We start from the raw sequence: 17,767 nt of genomic DNA on the forward strand, positions 1-17,767 counted from the left end.
TAAGTAATTCGTCGTGTAAATTCGATAAGAGCAAATCAGAATGCTCCATCGTTTGTGCTGGGATATAGGGGTCTGTACATAGTGGTGAGAACATCTGCGTATGTTGAGAGCAGGAAGGCTATCACGTTATCTCCGGGAGGAAGACTGGATTCGGTGATATTTTCGTAAACAGGTTCTGTTAGAATAGGAATTTACGCGCATACACGCTGAGACAACAAGAAAGCGAGCGTTAACTATTTCTGGGGCACTATAAAACTACGAAGAGCAGGACTTGGCTGCTGTTTTTTTTCACAAAGCTATGTGACGTAAGAATAAGATTGAGAATGTTTTAGATGGCGAGGTGTCAGTCACGCTGGGTGAGGGTACGTGTGGCTGAACACGTGTGTCAACACGCTCTGTGCTATTCTGCCTTCAAAGGTAAAGACAAGTGGCGCCTGGAGATGCCTTGAATATGAGACTGGCGTGAACGCGCTTTGGAATGCTATGATGTCAGTATAACCATGACTGTATAGAGGCATACAACTTTCACCGGTGTTCGACGACGCCGGCTCGGGGACTGACAGAGCGCGCAGGACCCAAGCTGCGGCCGCCTCACTTTGCGTGGGTTGTGGCATGCGCAAGCCTAAATGGACGTCTGTGTGTGCTTTGACAACTGACGGCCGCGTCGACCACAAATGCAGGTGAACGAGATTCTAGCGTTTGTGCTCTGTAAATCTGTCTTCGCTTCCACCCGATTGTGTCATCATAGGCATCTAGATGAACACGCATGTGGATAGAAATTTCTCAGAAATGAAGTATGAATGAGATGACACCGCTTGCGGGACCCGGGCGGGTGCCCGTGCGTGGTTTGACAGCTGACTGCCGCGCCATGTCGTTGGGCTTGTCTATGCACTCTACTGGGCAGGGGCTGGCGGAGGGTGCTTGTGGGCGTTGACTGAATTATTTTGGGAGCAGATGTGTTTACTGTGCTATGAGTTATTTGGACAGTTTACGAGTACTGAGCGTGTCTAGACATACGTGTGCTGAATTATTTAGGACGAGTATGAATGTCTGTAATTAAATTATTTGCATAAATTAGGAGTTGTTTGCGTGTCTGCAGACTGTGTATTGTGAGCGCAAGCATAAGATGGAGAGTGTTTTGCCTCAGTGTGATAAATATATTCGATCTCTAAATAAAATGTTGAAAGTAAATAGAGTGGACTCCTTCCTTACTCTCGCCAGCAGCCTAGCGCAGCCTGAGTAATTTTAGCATAATTCTCGCACCTACAGACCACCATCTGGGATTAGGTCATAGGACGGATGGCAGTATGATCTGATGGCAGTAGTGTGTACTGTGCGAGTTGGACAGTAAACCTCGTGATGGAGACACCGCCTGCAAAATAATGACTTGTGTTCAGATCTGTATTTCCGTCATTTCGCCCCACCATCTTGGATGACGTCATGTGCTGTGCACTTTAGTACACGTTAGTACAGGTTAGTGCATGTTAGTACAGGGTAGTGTCCGTTAGTGCAAGTTAGTGTACGTCAGACTGCCAACATGGGTTGAGGATCGTGGTGGAGACATTAACTATTTCATTCCAAACCCAGGTAGGTGTAGCAGTGGTGAAAATTGATTCCGAGTCATAGGTTCAATGAAATCGAATCGCAGGACTAATGCAGTAGCCAATATGAGTGCAGCATTCTAGGGGTGGGGTGTGCTAGGTCATGAATGAACATCATGTTGATGTTGGGAAGATGTGCAACTTCTCATTTGATCATTGAATATTAAAATTGTAAATTGACTTATTGAATATGATTAAACTGAAAAGGAATTAAGTACTTCGGTAATTGTTAGGTTAGATGCGCGATGTGGGTGTTACTTTAGTTAGCATATTTACAGAAGACTATGTCCGGCGCATGTATGGAAGTGGCGGCTGAAGGTGTGTGACATAAGTGGTCAGACGCCTGCGGGCCATTGGCGCAGCACGAGAGAGAGAGCAGAGGATTTTGTGTCATCACGCGAGTTCACAGTAGCACCCGCTGGTGGTCACGATATGCACTAAGTCAGTTGGGCTCTGGAGCTTGTGGTTGATACATCAGGTGCAGCCATCTTGAATGACAGTACTTGCGTCATCACCTGATGTCAGGAGAGCAAGCTCTTGTGACACCGATATGAACTAAACCAATTGGAGTCCAGACCCAGTGGAGAACACATGTGCTTGAAATTGGTTAAATAATAAAGACAAGCACTTTTTTCCTCTCATTTTGTTTCTTAGTAGAGAAAACTGAGGTGTGATGCATTATCATGTTGGAATTTGAACTTCGTGCCATGTTTCTGGGCGAGGGGGGCATGGCACTTTCCCACCAAAATTCAAACTTCCCTCCAAAACCCGCCATTTTGATTGACGTCATCGCCGCCATCTTGGATGACGTATTCACCGCCATATTGGATGACGTCATCGCCACCATCTTGGATAATGGTACTTTGGGGCTGTACCAGCCTAGCCCCAATACTCTTGTTTTCAGAGCGTATTATTTTGACAATTTACGAGTTGTTTGCGTGTCTGCACATCAGTGTACTGTATTATATCGGTAATTTACGAGTACTTCCCAGGTCTGTAGCCAATGGCCTTGCCACAACGATAACAGTGGTTCCCATCAGATCACCGAAGTTAAGCGCTGTCGGTTTGGGCTAGCACTTGGATGGGTGACCATCTGGTTTGACAAGCGCAGTTGGCAAGCAGGGTGCACTCAGCCCTTGTGAGGGAAGCTGAGGAGCTATTTGATTGAGAAGTAGCGGCTCTGGTCTCGTAAACCAACAAAACAGCCAGGAGAGCAGTTTGCTGACCACATGCCCCTCCATAATCGCATCTGGTGACATATGTGGGCTGGGAATGACATGGCGGCCAGTCGGTACTGTTGAGCCTTCCAAGCCCTGTTTGGACAGAGTTTAGTTTTAGCTGCAGGTCTGTAGGCTGTGTATTGTGACCCCAAGCATGTCACAGGGAGAGTTTTGTATCAGAGTAACAAGTAAACTAGGTAAAATCCACCCCATAAATAAATTGTTGCAGCTCCCCAACTGAAAATAAATAAAGTACAATCCTTCCTATCCTGCATCTAGGTGTGTAGGCTATGTATTGTGACCCCTGCATGTCAGGGCAGATGGTTTGTGTCAGCATGATAAATAAACTACGTGAAATCCATCCCTAAATAAATTGTTCCAGCTTCCCAATGAAAATAAATAAAGCACACTCCTTCCACCCCAGCAGTTGGATGGAGACTGACCGTTTCCCGCCAATTCCAAGGATGTGGTGGTGGTTGGATGACTTAGGTTAGTGGAGGAATCCCAACTTACCTTTTTCCCCACTACTTTTTTCCAGCCAAAATTTTCCCGCCATTTTCTTAGGTTAGTGGAGGTACCCCAAATGACCCCTTTTTTGGCCGGCCGGTGTGGCCGTGCGGTTCTAGGCGCTTCAGTCTGGAACCGCAGGACCGCTACGGTCGCAGGTTCGAATCCTGCCTCGGGCATGGATGTGTGTGATCACTAAGGTGAGTTAGGTTTAAGTAGTTCTAAGTTCTAGGGGACTGATGACCACAAATGTTTAGTCCCATAGTGCTCAGAGCCATTTTTGACCTTTTTTCCTCCAAAAATTTAAACTTCCTGCCATGATGTCATTGCAACATTGCCACATCTATGGCCGCCATCTTGGGTCCGTCTTCTTGAATAAATCTGGCGCCGCGCGGGATTAGCCGAGCGGTCTGAGGCGCAGCAGTCATGGACTGTGCTGCTGGTCCCGGCGGAGGTTCGAGTCCTCCCTCGGGCATGGATGTGTGTGTTTGTCCTTAGGATAATTTAGATTAAGTAGTGTGTAAGCTTAGGGACTGATGACCTTAGCAGTTAAGTCCCATAAGATTTCACACACATTTGAACAATAAATCTGGCAACAATGCAGAGTGGGACCATGTCCTTGTTGCCCTACCACTCTTGCTAAAGTCGTAATGTGGGTCTAGATTTATACTGATAGGAATACTTGACTTGGATTGGACAGACCTATAGGCTCCACATTTGTGCTGCAAGGTATGTCATCTTGTGTCATCACATGTTCAACATCTATCATCCACATTTGGGATATTTTTCATCATATTACATTAATTTTCTCTGTGTCATCTAGGATCCTTTGGGTTTTTTTAAACGTTAATAAGTATCACCCAGTATACACTACCAGGCCTGATAACAACTCTAACCATTAACAACACTAATTCACCCTAGTTGCTGTTATACTAGTCACAGAGATTTGCAACTCTAATCATGCCTGCTGATGGTGTGTACATGTATGATGTTACATTGACATCCGATCATGTTTCACATTTTTGTCATGCTGTTTATATCTAATGGACATATACCCACAGTCACCAATAAACATTTGACAGGTGTGGTGGGGTTTCTACAGAGACGTAAAGTCAGTCATTATTTTCTTACGTAGCCTGTGACTAGCGTAGCAGGAAGAATTGATGTGGTCTCCTACGTAATGTCAGCGACCCATCATATGAAGGCTTATGAGCTCGAATGTACAGGTATGCAGAGTGTCCCAGGCTCATTTGAAGCAAACAACTTCATATGGACACACGTTCCATTCCTAATGGTTCCCGAGATGAAATACATTTAGTATAAATTTATTTTTTGGCTAGTGGCGAGCACCCTACAGTAATCACTGGATCGCTCGTGGTAGCACAGTTGTATGGACACCAAGATCGCCAGACCTTACTCCATTACTTCTATGTTTATGGGGTCGGATGAAGTATGAGGTGTACAAATGTTTTGTGAAATACTTGGCTGCATCATGCACGCTGCTGCCATGATTAGGGAACATGGAGAGGCACTCAAATAAGCAATATGACATGAACTTCCAAGAGTGCAAATGCATTGAAGTTTACGCTGCGATATTCGAACATTTATTTGCGAACTGCTAATGCAGAGAGGTGAATGCGTTAGAAATACGTATTTTTCATTTGATACGTTGTAAAACGCATGTTGTGATGATTACTGACTGCTGTGTAAACCTGACAACGTATCGAGTAATGTTTACTAACTGCTGTGTAAACCTGACAAAGTATCGAATAATACAGAAAATAAATAATAGTATACACAAATATTTTCTGTTCCGGTAGCCATTAGGAATAGGGCATATGCCCATATGAAGTTTTTTTTCCATCAAATGATCGTTGTGTCACATTCCTAAATATCGACCATTCCTCCTTGGACGGCATCGTGAGTCTTAAATCCATTTCAGCATTCCTTAGATTGTGACGTCGTGACTCAATATAGTATTCTTGATTATCTACGTCTTTTCAGAAATAACTCTGTGGATTTAGAAGAGATGAACTGTTAGTCTAGTAAGAATGCTGCAATCACTGTCGCATTTCTGAAACGGTTCTCACACCATAAAAAGTGATCACGTGACGCGTTGCACCGTTATTAGATAACAGTACGTACCTTCTTAGGGAAAATAAACGTCATGGTCGGATATACTTCATTTAACAGACCTACGAAAAACTGACGTTCGCATTTTAGTTTTTGTCGCGCGGGATTGGCCGAGCGGTCTCAGGCGCTGCAGTCGTGGACTGTGCGGCTGGTCCCGGCGGAGGTTAGAGTCCTCCCTCGGGCATAGATGTGTGTGTCTCATAGGATTTCACACACATTTGAACATTTGAACATTTGCATTTTAGTTGCTGGATGTCACTGGTCCTAGATTACGCCAAATATTACCTCTCAGCCAATAAAATTCACCAATAGCAATTATTTAGTTCATAATTGTTTGTCGGAGGCGATTTCGCGTATCTGGGACTTATCTATGTGCTTTTGCCGGTCCTTTGTAGCACGAAACGAGGGACACTGCGGATAGCAGTTTTCTCATTTCCCGTTCGAGCGTTGTGAAACCTCGCCCGTTCCCATATTGCAATATTTTCGTACAAATTGAAGACCATGGTCAACACTGACGTGTAGGAGTATCTTGTCTGTTTCGAGCGTTGTGAAACCTCGCCCAAATATTTGGGGTTATTTATGGATCAAAAATCAAATTGGGTGACAAACGTAAACAGAGCTGCTGAGAAAGCCGAAAATAGACTCAACATACTGGAGAAATTAGTTGGATGCGAAGGATATCGTGAAATAAATTACGTTAATATGTTCCCTAAACCTTTCGCAATTTAATAGTTTTCGATACGGTTCTAGAGCTTGCCATCGGATTTTATTATTGTATCTTCACGATATATCGCTGAAAAATTGTGCAGGTGGGTGTTGTTGCAATTCTTTTTAAAATTTCAGAAAATGCGCTCAACAGTAAACATTGGTATCACACTGTTACGAAATAGTCTATAAACTCACCAAGTCACTGAGCTCCGCGCAAGCGTCGTCTGCATCCCATTCGCGTATACCATATTTAAAGATATCAATAATACTCAAAAAGGTTAGCAAAACTACTCAATTTTAAAAAAGGAGGAGAAGATTGTTTTAAAAATTTGTTGACACGGTTTGTGTTCACTGATGTAAAAAAAGAAGTTCCTCTCCCCTCTGCCACCTTTTAGGGATCGATTTTTTCTTTTTTTCTTTCTAAAGTAGTCTATGTTTTTCCTCAGTGTTTAAGCTATCTCCATACCAAATTTCATCAAAATATTTTCAGCGATTTAGTAATGAAGACGTAGTGTTCCTTTCGCATTCAAGTTATTAACATGGTCTAGCTTACTTACTAACCATCACTCATCATGTCAAAAGTACTGACATCCGAGAACAGCTGCTGCTAACAGACGTTATTTCATAAGTGACTGGTCGTAGGAATCTGTAATTTCTATTCAATTAATATACGGTCACTGTGTCAACAATATCCATAACTGATAAGTTTAACGAAAACTTTAAATCATAAGTTGGCCTGGGAAGAATTAGTTCGTGTTCAATACGAAATTCATGTATAATAGCTGGAAAACACACTAAATAGGGCAGACGGAAAGCAAGGAAAAGACACGGAGAAACAAGGTAATGCGTCCAGTCCGGTTAGAGACACTTTCTTCAAACAACAAGGCCAGCAATCATAAGTGGGGACTAAATGGTAGCTGGGAAACGGTCAGGAGTGCGTGCACGACGGTGGTCGAGTTAGCGGAGCAGGAAATGAGGGGTGCCGAGGCGGCAGATGCAGGCCAGACGGTAGGTCAGTGGGAGCCGTCTGACGGGTCCGGCTCGACGTGACTCTGGCCTCGGCTGCGCGCAGCCACGCTTGCTACAGTCGCCCGTCACAGGCCGCAGCGTCCTAGTCGACGGTCTTCTCCTCAGCAGCTATCCAGGTCTCAGCTGTTTGGAAGTCTCTAAGGTTGCGCCGGTGTGCAGAGGGTGAGTTTGTGAAATACTATTTTGTTCTTATTTATGTATGTAATTATTTTTCCTTAGTTGGGCAGTCTATGGATCTTCTTTATTTCCTCTATCCATCCGTTGTGGTACCTATATCTCTAACGTCTATCAGTTATAGAATTTTGGAACACGTATTATGTTCGAGTATAATGACTTTTCTGGAGGCTAGAAATCTACTCTGTAGGAATCAGCATGGCTTTCGAAAAAGACGGTCGTGTGAAACCCAGATCGCGCTATTCGTCCACGAGACTCAGAGGGCCACAGACACGGGTTCCCAGGTAGATGCCGCGTTTCTTGACTTCCACAAGGTGTTCGATACAGTTCCCCACAGTCGTTTAATGAACAAAGAAAGAGCATATGGACTATCAGACCAATTGTGTGATTGGATTGGAGAATTCCTAGATAACAGAACGCAGCATGTCATTGTGAATGGAGAGAAGTCTTCCGAAGTAAGAATGATTCCAGGTGTGCCGCAGGGGAGTGTCGTAGGACCGTTGCTATTCACAATATACATAAATGACCTTGTGGATGACATCGGAAGTTCACTGAGGCTTTTTGCAGACAATGCTGTGGTATATCAAGAGGTTGTAACAATGGAAAATTGTACTGAAATGCAGGAGGATCTGCAGCGAATTTACGCATGGTGCAGGGAATGGCAACTGAATCTCAATGTAGACAAGTGTAATGTGCTGCGAATACATAGAAAGAAAGATCCCTTATCATTTAGCTACAATATAGCAGGTCAGCAACTGGAAGCAGTTAATTCCATAAATTATCTGGGAGTAAGCATTAGGAGTGATTTAAAATGGAATGATCATATAAAGTTGATCGTCGGTAAAGCAGATGCCAGACTGAGATTCATTGGAAGAATCCTAAGGAAATGCAATCCGAAAACAAAGGAAGTCGGTTGCAGTACGCTTGTTCGCCCAATGCTTGAATACTGCTCAGCAGTGTGGGATCCGTACCAGATAGGGTTGATAGAAGAGATAGAGAAGATCCAACGGAGAGCAGCGCGCTCCGTTACAGGATCATTTAATAATAGCGAAAGCGTTACGGAGATGATAAATAAACTCCAGTGGAAGACTCTGCAGGAGAGACCCTCAGTAGCTTGGTACGGGCTTTTGTTGAAGTTTCGAGAACATACCTTCACCGAGGAGTCAAGCAGTATATTGCTCCCTCCTACGTATATCTCGCGAAGAGACCATGAGGATAAAATCAGAGAGATTAGAGCCCATACAGAGGCATACCGACAATCCTTCTTTCCACGAACAATACGAGACTGGAATAGAAGGGAGAACCGATAGAGGTACTCAAGGTACCCTCCACCACACACCGTCACGTGGCTTGCGGAGCCAGGGGGCCTATAGAGACATCCAATTACCATGTCTGAGCCTGCTTTAACCGTGACCTTCACCCAAATCATTTCACATTTCGGATCTCCGTCAATTTCCTTCGATGCTATTGCACTTCGTATCGCTATAAACACGCCTCCCCCTTCACTGTCCAGTCTGTCTCTGCGGTATACATTCCAATCTGAGTTTAGGATTTCATTACTGTTTACGTCTGGCTTCAGCCAACTTTCTGTCCCTAGTACTATATGGGCGTTGCAACACATTGTATTTGCTTATGCTGAGTGACAACTGCCAGCCTCTGCACCAAGTTCGATCCTCTGCAGGTCTTCCTGCATTTCGTTACATGTTTCTACCGTTGCGACTTCTCTGTATGGAACAGCTCCATCTACGAGCACACACGAAGCTTGGTAGTCGTGACGAACAGCTTCCGGAAGTCATGGAACAGGCACCAACCTGGGCGACGGTATCTCGTCTTCTGGGTCCAACGGATGAATAGAGTGAGCTGGGCTTACACGGCCATTGTATGTGAAATTCATATTGATTCCTACGGAGTATAACTTGGCCTAGTATTGAAATTCTGTGAGCGCATTTTTTTAGAAGATTCGACCAATATACTGATTCCTCCTTTGTATATCTCGCGAAAGGACATTGAATTGGAGAGACTCGTACTCATACTGTGGCTCGCCAACAATGCACCGTCCTGAGCACCAACCCCGACTGGAACAGGAAACTGATGAAGTAACAGTGGTACACAAAGTATCCTCCGCTACACACCATAAGGTGATTTGCGGAATATAGAATGTAGAATAATAATGATTATAATAAACATATAGTGTAAGTACTTACCTCAATTTATTTATTTATTTTTATTTATCGTTTGGCATAGACACTTGGATACGTATGGCGCATCTGACATTTAAATTACTCCAGATGAGGAGCTAAGAAACAAATACAAGTTTTATGTACATTAGTTATAAAATAGACGTAAAATATGCTGTAAAATGAACAGCACAATGTGTGACGAAATGGACTGTAGAATGCCTAGCAAAAATGGCCAATAAAGGGAACAATAAATTGTACATTAATATAACCAGTTGAATGGATGTTAAAGTTAGCAATAAAAAGAATATTAAAATGAACAGTACGATAAGTAATGAAAAGAACAATGAAAGGAACTATAAGTCTTCACTAATGAAGCTGACTGGATTAAAAGACATAGGCGGCAGGCGTAGTCCTTATATATTAACGTCTAAGCTATCCAACCAAGAAACTGCAGCGTCCTTCTGTTCATATAGATCTGCTTTTGGTCCTGGGTACGCTACCACTTACGGTATGGCCAACTGCCTGTCGCTGAGCACCTTAGTCACACTGAGGGCTTATGGATTGGCTCCATTTGTACAGAAAGTCGTGGCAGACCACTTATGGATTTTCATGGCTTTCAAATACTTATGCTGATCGGTATCTCATTTCATAAATTTTAAAAATGTGGAAGGAGAGGAAGAGGTGTTGGCTATGCCCTAATAGTAGCAACCATTCCAGCACTCACCTTGGATAATTTAGGAAACCGCAAAACAATATGATTACATCAGATAAACTATTCTGGACTCTCTTTACAGGAACAGCTTTGGTTATTCCCAATCAATGATAGAGACTAGCAATTGTAATAGCACAACCACATACACCTCATATATGAACTATACTCTCAACTATTATGTTCATTTTAGTGAATAACATGCCTGTAACACAATTAACCGGGCTGAGATATTCCTGCAAATGATGTAAGTTTGAGATGTCAAACACCTTACACTGTAGTGGAAGCCTGTTAAATACATATGCCACTTAGTACACCGCCAACTTTTTTCAGTTATAGCTAAGGATGTGCAAGTACCGCCAGTGGTTTTCAGCAATAGCTAAGGATGTGCTCACAACATAAAACTCGCTCCTCTACTTTGAGATAATTGGCTCAATGCATCTCTTCCGTTTAAAAGTTCAAGTTTTCAGCCACAAGTCTCGTAAACAAGAAAATGTACTACAATGTATGTCTGTGAATCAACACCCTGTTTTCTGGATGGCATGATTTTCAGATAAAGACATTCTTCCTGTCTCATCTGAGTTTTCAGAAAATCTTATCCCGTATGACATCAACAAATGAAAGTGGCAAAGTGTGCCCATAGGCTCTTGTGTAAGCACTAATGGACTAGTGGAACACAAATACGTTTCCGATTAATGTTATGTCACAGTTAGGCATTTCACTTGATATAACCTTGCTTTTGCTGTAAAATGCACTTGACCTTGCTGATGGTTCTTTTATTTTTTAGCTCACCCAGTAGCAATGTTAAAGCATTGCTTAGAAAAATCAAAGTTGTCTAGTTAAATGCCTAATTGTGACATACACTTCTTTGCAAACATGTACTGTGTACAGCCAGCGCTTATACAGGATCCAATGGGCACACGAAAGGAATAGGAAGCATAAAAACCACTGGTCATGCCTAACACAAGTAGGTGAAATATGCATAATTGATAATACGAAGAAATATTGTTTGCAAAATACGGATAATATATATTCTTAAATAGACGATAAACATGAAAGTATATTTGACAGCATATTTATCAACGAAATTATGCCTTCTTTATTCTCTAATAGCCTGCATTATGAAAGACAAATAAACTTTTGCTCTCACAAGATTAGTTTTTGTGCAGTCTTCGATGGGGAAGTTGCCTTAACGTTGTTTCTTCTACAACCGTTATAGTGTACATCTATGTGTCTAAAGCTACTGCACGGCTCTGAAGTTCTCGCGTTGACTAAACAAAAGCACGAATGCCCTTTAGTGAATTTCAGTACTGGAGATATAACAAATTTCATTTAATAAATGTTGTAAGCATTCATACAATGTACATGTGGAAGTACCATCCCTCCGAAATTGTTCCACATAAGTACCAAGTTCGATGATGCTGTGGTTTCGACGCTGGACTTGCATCCGGAAGCAGCGAGGTCATAGTTATTGTACACTACTGGCCATTAAAATTGCTACACCAAGAAGAAATGCAGATGATACACGTGGATGCATTGGACAAATATATTATACTAGAATAGACATGTGATTACATTTTCACGCAATTTGGGTGCATATATCCTGAGAAATCAGTACCCAGAACAACCAGCTCTGGCCGTAATAACGGCCTTGATACGCCTGGGCATTGAGTCAAACAGAGCTTGGATGGCGTGTACAGGTACAGCTGCCTATACAGCTTCAACATGATACCACAGTTCACCAAGAGTAGTGACTGGCGTATTGTGACGAGCCAGTTGCTCGGCCACCATTGACCAGACGTTTTTAATTGGTGAGAGATCTGGAGAATGTGCTGACCAGGGCAGCAGTCGAACATTTTCTGTATCCAGAAAGGCCCGTACAGGACCTGCAACACGCGGTCGTGCATTATCCTGCTGAAATGTAGGGTTTCGCAGGGATCGAATGAAGGGTAGAGCCACGGGTTGTAACACATCTGAAATGTAACGTCCACTGTTCGAAGTGCCGTCAATGCGAAGAAGAGGTGACCGAGACGTGTAACCAATGACACCCCATACCATCACGCAGGGTGATACGCCAGTATGGCGATGACGAACACACGCTTCTAATGTGCGTTCACCGCGATGTCGCCAAACACGGATGCGAACATCATGATGCTGTGAACAGAACCTGGATTAATCCGATAAAATGACGTTTTGCCATTCGTGCACCCGGGTTCGTCGTTGAGTACACCATCGCAGGCGCTCCTGTCTGTGATTCAGCGTCAAGGGTAACCGCAGCCATGGTCTCCGAGCTGATAGTCCATGCTGGTGCAAACATCGTCGATCTGTTCGTGCAGATGGCTGTTGTCTTGCAAACGTCCCCATCTGTTGACTCAGGGATCGAGACGTGGCTGCACGATCCGTTACAGCCATGCGGATAAGATGCCTGTCATCTCGACTGCTAGTAATAAGAGGCCGTTGGGATCCAGCACGGCGTTCCGTATTACCCTCCTGACCCCACCGATTCCATATTCTGCTAACTGTCACTGGATCTCGACCAACGCGAGCGGCAATGTCGCGATACAATAAACCGCAATCGCGATAGGCTACAATCCGACCTTTATCAAAGTCGGAAACGTGATGGTACGCATTTCTCCTCCTTACACGAGGCAGCGCAACAACGTTTCACCAGGCAACGCCGGTCAACTGCTGTTTGTGTATGAGAAATCGGTTGGAAACTTTCCTCGTGTCAGCACGCTGTAGGTGTCGCCACCGGCGCCAACCTTGTGTGAATGCTCTGAAAAGCTAATCATTTGCATATCACAGCATCTTCTTCCTGTCGGTTAAAATTCGCGTCTGTAGCACGTCATCTTCGTGGTGTAGCAATTTTAATTGTCAGTGGTGTAATTCAAGTTTTCCGTTGCTTCCCGGCATAAGACACTGCTGATATTTTTCACTGTTCTTGTCCACCCACGATAGTGTTCTCTTTCCAGCAACTTCGATGTCGATCGAACATTAAACTCTAGAATTCATTTCTTCTGCAAATTTAGTTCGTGATCATTTTATTGGATTAGAGAGGACCAGAACATGTGTCTTGGTCAAGTGAGTCATGGGAATGGTCTTTTACTGTCATATTCGACGGATCACATAAGATTATGACTCCTGGTTGTCAAGAAGGCATACTGCACAAGACGTTTTCTACAAACAGATGGTGTATCTTGTTCTGGTCACTCCCCATTTAAGGGACAATTGCTTAACTATAATTCAGTTTCTTAACTGTAATTAAGTTCCTTTCTTTTACATCATTAATTTGTTCCTGGCTAGAAGCATCGCCGATGAGTGGTTCAATTACACCTATCGAGTAGAGCATTTAGGTCGGTCGGGGCCCTTGGTGCAGCAAAAACTAAAGGACCTCCACAAAGCCCATGGAAAAAAAGAGGACATGTTAACCGTATTTTGAAATAAAAAAAGTTGCGTTATATTAATGTGCTATCTCCAATAAAGTCTAAACATGGTACCATAATTCCTTTTCCTTTTAAACGCCTGTCGCACTTTCGAGCAGTACCCTCTTGTTTACACGAATAGCTCCGACATTACCCGAACTTAAGTGTCTTGAGCAAAGGACATGTTATTCTGTAGTGTATCAAACCAGCCTTCCATTAGTTAATATAAATAATGATAACATAGTAATAATTACAGGGTTTGAAGCGATTGCTGAACATAAAATCACAGGGTTGTAAAATCAGTTAAATCCACTTTTTTCTTAAACTTGAATTCTGAACGTACATGTTTATTTTATGTGCAACAAAGAACTATTCCTATGCACACTTTATCCCCACGCCGATATAATACAAAGTCAGATGAGGTTTCCAAAACTCGCCTAATCCTAAATCACTGTTTCCAAAACGATAATTATAAAATATTGTGTTATTGCAACTGTAACATTTGTCAAACAATACTTTTGAAAATAATGTTCACACAATGTTTTTGACGTTCGGAGTTTGCTGTATATTTTTGGCGTTTTTGAAACTATAGTAACAGTCTAGCGGTAGCGAGCTGGCTCGGGCATGGATGTTTGTGATGTCCTTAGGTTAGTTAGGTTTAACTAGTTCTAGGGGACTGGTGACCTCAGCAGTTGAGTCCCATAGTGCTCAGAGCCATTTGAACCATTTTTGGTAGCGAGCAGGCACTAGCAACATTTGTACGCAGTTTCTGTTCAGCGTTTAGTTTATTCATTTTCTAACGTTCTCCTGTGAATAATACCCGTCTGTCTGTAATGAGAAATATTTATTAATTTTGCCAAGGTGCTCGCGTATTTTTCGAGCGTTAGTGTCGCATGAGCTGACTTCGTAGCGTAATACTCTAGTCCTTGGCGTGAGCAGCAGCAGCAGTAGCAGCAGTAATTAGTCTGCACAGAGAGCCTGGGCTAATAGTTTTATTGTATGTTTCTGCTTTGAATCTTTTTATTTATTGTTGTGTTGTGCTGTTAAAGTCTAATCGTTGCGAATTATCTGTCTTTGCAGTGCTATGTCAAGCTGCCAAAACGCCTCACTACCGACTCAATTTGAACTAGCTGCAAAAAGTCAGCAGTCCTCCAGTTGTTGACACGTGATTGATAACCAGCACCAGCAGTCAAATTGTATCGTGCGATTGCTTCGGTTAGGTGATTATCTTTCGTTGTACCGTTGAACGCAGATAAAGATGGATAGGGACAGTTTCTGTTGTGTCTCGATTAAGGGGGAACTGGCCACTCCCTGGAAACAGCTGGAACCTGCGTTGACCACGGTGGACAGGTCTGGGGCTGCTCCCCTGGACTGCGGAGGCATTGAGGCGCCCGAGACGAAACCCGTGGATCCTCTGATCCCCGCACAGCCACTTGGGATCACCGATTTCGCGGCGCCTTCCGATACTCCTGACTTGACTGGTTCATTCTCACTCAGCAGTGAATAGCAAAATGTTACGAGATCGCGAATCTCTGATGGAAAGCGAAAGTACTTACTGGCCGCACGGTTATCCCCTCACGTCTTAAAACAGATTAAAGGTCTGCCTATTGCTGATAGTAGATTTGAGCCAGCACAGGACGCCTTGTCTGTTGTGATTGCGGCCAGTCTTCTGGCAAGGTCTGCACAAGAGAATAAGTTGGGTGTGCCAGCCATCGAGAGTTCCAAAGCTGGGAAAGTAAGGCAATTGAGCCTATCAGGAAAACACCTTCGTTACGTCTGCCTGGAGCTCTCATTAGAGACATAGAGGGCGCTTTTCCAGTAACTATTAAGTGCGCTGCTTGCAGCCAACTGCAAATCTTGGCTCATGTCGGCACGAATGGTGCCTGCCATCTGGATTCAGAGGCCATAATCGTTTTCTAAAGACGGCTGACTGAACTTGTGAAGATACCTACCTCCGAAGGTGGGGTAGAAACTAATCTTGCGGTTCCCAGCTTTGTTCCTAGAACTAATCGCGGTTCTCTGTTTTGGAGCCGAGTGGAGCGATTAATCCAGTGGCTTGAACGTTTCTGTGACGATCTTGGATGAAGATGCCTGGACTTTCGCTGTCAGCTAAAGAATTTAGGACCCTCCGACCCCTTTAAAAAGTCTGGCTTGCACCACACACAGGAAGCGTTTAGTAGGTCAGCAAATAAAGTGTAAAGTGACGTTGGTATTCTAGGTTACGGAAACCTCAGTAATGGCTCGATAAAAATTACGTATTAATTTCGGAGGGCGTAGAATATCAGCCCCATTAGTAACTGAAGGTAGCATTCGTTATTGCAGATCAGACAAAGAAATTGTTAATGTAGAAGTAGTTTCAAAAACAAAAACATCATCTCGACACAATTGGTGACCAACAAGAGAGCGAGCGAGGTAGCTGCGTTGGAGAGACCTCTACCGGCAATCAGGCGCGATACTAGAAGTCGGTCCAGGGGGGAGGGGTTTGGGGGAATGGAATATGGCTTAACAAAAGGAGAGTTGGGGTCCTCTACCGACAAATCGGTAAAATTTGGTGTTGCTTAAAGTAGCTTTCGTTTTGGAGTTCAAGGTAAAAAATGTGTATTAATAAATAATAAGACGCCTATTTTAAGTTAAATGATATATATTGGTTTAGGTAGTAAGCTATTTTTCGCTCTTATTCTTTTGTTAAAATGTGTTTGGAATACATTGCAACCTATATGCTACATCATAATTAAAAATATGATTGAATCTGTTGGAGTAATATATTCGCTGATTTCTGAAGTCATTCTATCCAGTGTAATATGATACTCGATGGTGGGGGGGGGGGGGGGGGGTGGAATATAGCCCCCATAGCCTTCCCCCTTGCTACCGCCCCTGCCGGCAATCACATGAACCACCAACTTTTAACAGGCGCTAACGTAAGCTTTTTGTTTTGATGCAAAATTTATCCCAAAGTTCACGTACAATATACAGAATTATGAAACCGGATGAACCTTTTTCAAACGTCGTAGTATTAGTTGATTGCAGAAGCGCCCGTGAAATGGTCTCAGAACTAGCATGACATTTAAACGTAATAAAGCTCACATAAGACTAGAAGTAGAAAGTTAGGCGATACCAGAAAAGAATCCTAATGGAAGTTTAAATTGTGATAGGGATGCGTACTGCAGAGGTGACAGTCGGTGATGGAGGCGTTTTCGTAGCCGTTAATATTGCAATAATACCTAGTGAGGTTAGTGCAGATTTCGGATGCAAAATAATTAGGTTTAGATAAGTGTTAAACGTGAATGAAACCTGATGATCGCGTATTTTTATAGGCCCCCTCCCCCTGCGTCATGAGCCACAGTGGCGGACGTCTCAGGGAAAACTTGGAGAAGGGCGCGACCTTCCTGCTGATGTTATTGTATTAAGGGAAGCTTTCATCTTACCAGCTACAGACTGAGGACTCAAAAGTATTAGGGTGGTTTATAGGGACAGAGATTTGTGTGATATGCGTTATCCGAAAATTACCTTGAGTAGTTAAACTAAGTACTAACTCGCGAGGGTTCCGTCGTAGATCTCCTTGTTATAACCAGGCCAGAATTTTTCGATTCAAGTGTCGCCGAACAAGGGATCAGTGATTATGAGACTGTCGGAATAATGTTGTGAACAGCGCTGTAAAGCATGTCCGGAGTTATGGTGAGGCATTGGCGTCGGATATTGTCTTTCAGCGTCCCTAGAGAGGTCGGTCGATCACGATACACTTGCGACTTTAGGTAACCCCAAAGCCAATAATCGCACGGACTGAGGTCTGGGGACCTGGGAGGCCAAGCATGACGAAAGTGGCGGCTGAGCACACGATCATCACCAAACGACGCGCGCAAGAGATCTTTCAGCAATATGGGGTGGAGCGCCATCCTGCATAGACATCGTACGTTCCAGCAGGTGTTTATCAGCCAGGCTGGGGATGATGCGATTCTGTAACATATCGGCGTACCTCTCACCCGTCACGGTAGCAGTTAAGAAACCAGAATCACGCATTTCCTCGAAGAAAAAAGGCTCGATAACGATAGATGTGGTAAATGCAACCCATACCGTGATTTTCTCG

The 17,767-nt window shown here is 43.5% G+C and overlaps 1 protein-coding gene across 1 annotated transcript in view; it reads left to right on the top strand.

The window, feature by feature from the left end:
• The first annotated feature begins 7,259 nt into the window (after positions 1-7,259).
• Positions 7,260-17,767, top strand: part of LOC126470518 (uncharacterized) — a 230,451-nt gene continuing 219,943 nt past the window's right edge. The window contains exon 1 of the mRNA XM_050098429.1: positions 7,260-7,360. The gene's annotated coding sequence lies outside the window, so the exon portion shown is untranslated. The remainder of the gene's footprint in view (positions 7,361-17,767) is intronic.

Source organism: Schistocerca serialis, chromosome 3 (assembly GCF_023864345.2).
Source record: "Schistocerca serialis cubense isolate TAMUIC-IGC-003099 chromosome 3, iqSchSeri2.2, whole genome shotgun sequence".
In the NCBI taxonomy this organism is placed as follows: domain Eukaryota; kingdom Metazoa; phylum Arthropoda; class Insecta; order Orthoptera; family Acrididae; genus Schistocerca; species Schistocerca serialis.